Consider the following 6,010-nt stretch of genomic DNA (forward strand, 5'->3'; position numbering starts at 1 on the left):
ATATTTGCAACTTAATTTAAAAATTGATATTGAAGGATTTAACACAAATACAGACTCCTTACCAGTTTATTAATCGCAGAAATGTTAAAGGTTGAAGGAATAGAGGAGAAATTCTTTTCATATATGTGTATATATTGCATAGTTATTACAATATTGAATAGTTTACTCGAAAACAGTTACTGAAGTCCTTCTATACCTAGACCATATACTAGATTAATAGATACACAGAGAGATATCGAATAATAGTTCTATTCTCCAAAAGAATCACCACCATATGACAAACTTCCAAGATATATTACTATATTTCTCTACTGGCTTTTTGACAGTTTGCAAGAAAACAAATCACCCCTGGAGAAGTGGCATTTATGCGTCTGACAGAGCTAGACAAATAGATTCAGTCATATGCTTGGTTCAAATGTGGATAGAATCTCTGCACATGGCAGGTAATAGCTACCAAGTCCGAGGAGGGTGAAGCTGGAACATTGTCCCTGTAAGGAGAACTGACACAGCCCAGAGAAAGCAGACAATTACTATAGAAAGTCCACTGTGGGAGCCTGGAACTTCCTGGAGATGGGTCATCTGCCCAGGGTCTGCCCAGAGGAGGATTCAGGTACTTGTTAACAGATTCCTGCATAGGTAAATGCATGGCTGAATGAGAGTGTGCTTTGAGTGAATGCATGCTTGATGCATGGTCGGATCGAGGAATGCATGCAGAAAAGAATGAATGGGATTGACGAAAGCCTCAAAATCTTGCTCTTTTTTTTTTTTTTTTTTTTTTCCACTTTGGCCATGTAAGGTGCAAAGATGAACATTAAATACCATTTAAAAACGTACAGGTCAGGTGACTCACTCTACGATTTGGTAATTCTAACATTTTAAGATTCATAGACTCTCATCTTTTTGACTCCAAGAGACTGAGATTTTACATAGGAAGGAACTAGGATTTGGAGAGGCTCAGTAATCTGCCCGAGGTCACAAGTGGCAAAGCTGAGGTTACACCAGACACAGCATGTTTTACTGTCATGCTAGTCGGACACCCCAACTTTCAGGCTCTATGCATTTATGATTCCTGGCTTCTGAAATCATGATCTAACGACTTCTAGAACTCTTTGCAACTGGGTTTTCAGCTGTGCAGTAGAATGAGGAAAAACAATGAGGAAAAACGGCACGATTGTTAAATACTATAAGATGTTATATATTTCAGTAGAATTCATAGGAAGTCACAGTATGACATAGGTTAACACTAAGCCAAAGGCAGGGAGACTGGGTTGTGGTCCCTACACTGACACCACAGCCCAATGCAGGGGAATGGCAGGGAAGCCACATGTTTCAGCTTGAGGGAAAGATGTGAATGTTCCATGGCCAGTGGATGGCATGGAATGTGATTGGACTTGAGAACATTACTGAGGAAATCTAGTTTTCCCAGAAGAACAGATGGACACCCCAATGACACTGTATTTGATGAAATTAATGCACATTGAGCAGCAGGAAACACTGGTTTTCCTCAGAGAATCAGAGAACAGCAGAGGTGAGGGTAGACCAGGGCAGACCATGGAAAGATCCAGTGCCAGGAGAGAGACTCAACCCCTCCGGGACAACTTATCCAAACGAGACCTGGGAGCGGGTGACACACGAGAACCTTCCTGCTGGTGTCTCGGCTCCCCAGAAGCCATAGGAGTAGACCACAGCCACGCGTGGATTTCCTGTGTGGGGATCGATGTCTTGACTGCGTTGTGGTGACCCTTCAGGGAGCTGTCACCAGGCCCCGATGACATTCCAGTTAGAAATGAGTGAGTGGAATTGTGCAGGCTTGTAGAGGTTCTGCCTGCCTTTGGATCCCTTTGTTTTGTCTCAGGAGATACTAAGCTTGGGGGCTACCTTTCTCCGTGTTGAGAGTCCATCCAGATCCAGAGGATTATATGGGGCTACAGTGTCTGTGATTGAAGTTTGGAGTCAGGAAGTAGGCCAAAAAAGACACAATGCATATTCTCGAGCTCAGGTTTGTCCCTAAACCTCAGAAAGGCCAGACAGAGTTGTAGGCTCAGTTTAACAACTTTTTGGACCATTCGGTGCACACATGTAGTTGCGTTTAACCTATTGACTATCTTTTGGGTTTGGAGTTTTTCTGGCCCTGTGTTCATGTTTTGGTAGTTGGGTCATCATAAAGGGCATGGTCTGTCACATGGCTTCATTCGAGAGTGGGCACAGGGCCCAGACTGAAAGAAGAGACATGTATAGAATCCCAGCCTACAGGGTTGTTTGTGGGTGAAGGGACACGGTATCCAGTGTGTAGTGATGATTTGGTACATGCTTCAGGTTTTGAAAAATTTAGTTTTACAAACCTAGGGGATGGAGTTTCTCAGGCTGTACTCACCGTTCACAGACACAAGGGGCTTGAACCAGATACCTACGCCACATCAGGGTGCCCTGTTGTTAACTTCACATAGTAATAGGTGCCCCCATCCTTGGGTGACACATCACTGATGTGGATGGAATAGTCTGTTTGGTTGACCTCTGTGTTTTCCACTTGGTTTACTTGGGGGAACGGGCTTCTGGAGGAAGGGAGTGGAGAGATTCTAGAAATGCTCTCAGAAAGTGATGGAACCAGCATGTTGGCTTCTATGTGTCACTGGAATGGGCTCTACTCAAGCACAATGCTTGTGTCTGGAGACTCTCAGCCCACACAAGACTGATGACCCTTCATGTCCATGAGTCCATTGCCATGCACTTACTGCCAGGGCTATTTTGCAACTGGTTGCTTGTGAGCCCTGTCTCCTCTTAAGGATCTATAGGATGTTAAGTTCGGGGGAGGGAGGGTGTTAGAGCATGAGGAGCATGCAGAGCAGGCCCAAGCTGCCCATAGGAGATGACAAGACTCCCCTCTCCCAGGGATGTCACCATCCTCTCACATTGTCCTGGAATGACGAATTCCATGCTGGGAAGCCATCCATGGCCCCTACTGAGCATCTTTCCTCCAGCCTCCAGCATCTCTCCCTTCCTCCAACCTCCAGGAGACTTCACACCTTCCATCAGACTCTAACCTCTTCAGAGACTGGGATATTTCATGCCTCGATGGTCAAGGGCAGTGGATTTGTAACCAGATGCAATCAAGGTTCTAATCTTGAATCCACTTCTTGGTGACTGACCTATATATCTTTTGACTTTGAGATCTTCATTTGTATAGTTCAAATATTCAACCCTGAGCTCATAGTCTGCACTCAGACATTCTCCTACTCTTTCCACCCTGTTCAGTATGTGGCACATCCTCTATCCATTTGGTCAAACCAAGAAGTAACCCATGTTCTGCATCCTGACTTGTCCACTCTCGTCTGCCTGCTAGAGGCCCTGTTAGTTTTACCTCCTAAATATCTATTTTCCCTCCTAAGTATCTATTTCTCCATCTCCCTCATCATCGCTTCCCTCAGTGAAAACTATTACTTCCTAATAGGCTACCCCCATCTTGTTTTGCCCGGTGTAAGCTCTACCTCCTCCTTTATCCAAGATGTTTTCTGCAACACACATCTGATTATACTCCTTCTTGCATAAACAGTTTTGTGGTTTCTCATTGCGTTTATATACCCAGAGTGTTTGGTATATGATATATGGTATATTTTGTATGGTATATGGAATATGGGATGTGGTATGTGTTATATGCATATGGTATGTGGCGGTGTAAACAATCCATTCTTCCAGGAGTGGCTTGGCCCCTAGAGACAAAAGGATCCCCATCTTTTTCTGGTACTGGTCACAATGTCTTGTTCACCTTAGCTTCCCTGGGCAACAGATGTTGTGATGAATATTAACAAGCAGGTCATTTTCAGGGAGTACTTTTAAGAACAAACCTGTGGAAGGGAGCAGAAGGGATCAAGAATGTTTAGAAGAAGCTGAGCTGCAGTGAGGTCTCAATGACAACCTCAGCTGATCGCCCGTGTGTTCCGGAGTTAGGATGTTACCAGGGATGACCTTGGGCATGGTAGCTCTCCTCACCTGAGGCCATCCTAAAGAGGGTGACAGGTGAGGGCCACCTCCTGAGACCTGGTATATCACAGCATCCACCTTGCTCTGCAGAGCCCCTTCCAACTCTGTTCCTTGGGTTCAGGACATGGATTAAGTGCCCCCCACATCAGGTCTTAAAACTACCCTGGGGACCAGAGTTCTCTGTTCACACCTGGACTAACCTGGACTTTACTACTCGGACGCATTTAGAATGAGTATCATGGGGGACTGGGATTCAGCTCCTTCTGAGATCTCGGAGTGCCTGGCTCTCGAGTGAGCTCTGGCAGAGGACAGAGGAAGGAGGAGAAGGAACCTCAAACCCGAAGTGAAATAAAACCTGAATATGAACACGAAATCTCCCCACCATTTGTTTCCTTAAATTTTCCCCCAAGGGAGCTCAAGAGGCAGAGAGTCAGCTGAAGACAAGATGTTGCAATTTTTTTTTTTAATAGACTTAATTTTGTGAAACGGTTTTAGATTTAGAAAAAACTGCCACAATTGTACAGAGTTCCAATTTACAACTTCACACAGTTTCCCCTCTTATTAATGTCTTACAGTAGTACGGTACATTTGTTACCATTAATGAATCAATATTGGTACCTGCTCATTAAGCAAAGTTCATAATTTATTAGATTTTGTCTTGGCTTGTGCTGCTATAAGAAAACACCATAAACTGGATGTCTTGCACAACAGGAACCAATTCCTTCCGTTCTGGATCCTGGAAGTCTAAGATCAGGGTGCCAGGATATTGGGGTTGTGATGCTTGTTTATCACAATTGCAAAGCAGGTGGTTATGTTGTCTCCTGGTCCTCCTGCCGCGCGATGAACCCGGGTGACATTGTATGAATGTAAAAAATGAAAAAAAGGGATGGGGACCAAACTGAACGTGTGTAGGAGAAATGAGAAGAGCTGAGGCTGGAGCTGAAGTTCAAACTCAGTGTGAATGGGGTTCATCAAGGCACAGAGACCTTCATGGGAATGCTGCCAGGGATACCGTTTCCAGAGTCTAGATATGCAGCCAGAGGAGGAGAGTGAATGCAAACTTACCACGTCACTGAGGAAAGTGGGAGGGGTGGTGAGACGATGTCCCAGAAGACGTGACACCAGAAAATGTTCACGAATATGTTGTCAGGCGTTCACAGCATTGGAAGTGGAGCTACGTTGCAATCTAATCCCAATGGAGAAGCAGGTGAGATCATTGAGATGCTTGTTTTCTTGTAAACTGTGCAGTTAGTTACAAGAAGGCAAGCACTCTCCAAACTACTCTAGGTAAGTCTTTAAAAAAAATAAACCACTTCCCTTTACAAGGTTTCTTTTTTTTTAATTATAAAAATTTTTTAATGTTTTTTGTTTTATTTTTGTTTTAATTTTTTTTTAATGTTTATTTATTTTGAGACAGAGAGAGACAAAGCATGAACGGGGGAGGGGCAGAGAGAGAGGGAGACACAGAATCAGAAGCAGGCTCCAGGCTCTGAGCCATCAGCCCAGAGCCCGACGCAGGGCTCGGACTCACAGACCGCGACATCGTGACCTGGCTGAAGTAGGACGCTTAACCGACTGCGCCACCCAGGCGCCCCTGTTTTATTTTTTTAAAACAGAGAGAGCAAGCCAGGGAGAGGCAGAGGGAGGGGAAGAGAGAAATCCCAAGCAGCCTCTCTGCTCTCCAGCCAGAGCCCAATGAAGGGCTCGAAACCATGAACTGTGAGATCGTGACCTGAGCCAAAGTCAAAGAGGTGGACGCCTAACTGACTGAGCCACCCAGGCGCCCCACCTTTCAAGGTTTCTAATGTTTCAAATGAGTGTTTACCAAATGGGTAATAGTTTTACTGTCTTTTCATGTCTCTGTACATTCATAACTGGCAGTTGGGAGTTCCCAATGTGTTGAAAAAAGTTTCTAAAGTTCACAGAAAAATTGTTGCTTTTCCCTCTGATTATTGAGATCACGTCGCCTGGTTTTAGCTGCACCCGTCATTGTTTGGTCCTGCATCACTGTGCAAGTGAGCACTGTCTCCAT

This window comes from Leopardus geoffroyi, chromosome A3 (assembly GCF_018350155.1).
Source record: "Leopardus geoffroyi isolate Oge1 chromosome A3, O.geoffroyi_Oge1_pat1.0, whole genome shotgun sequence".
Taxonomy (NCBI): domain Eukaryota; kingdom Metazoa; phylum Chordata; class Mammalia; order Carnivora; family Felidae; genus Leopardus; species Leopardus geoffroyi.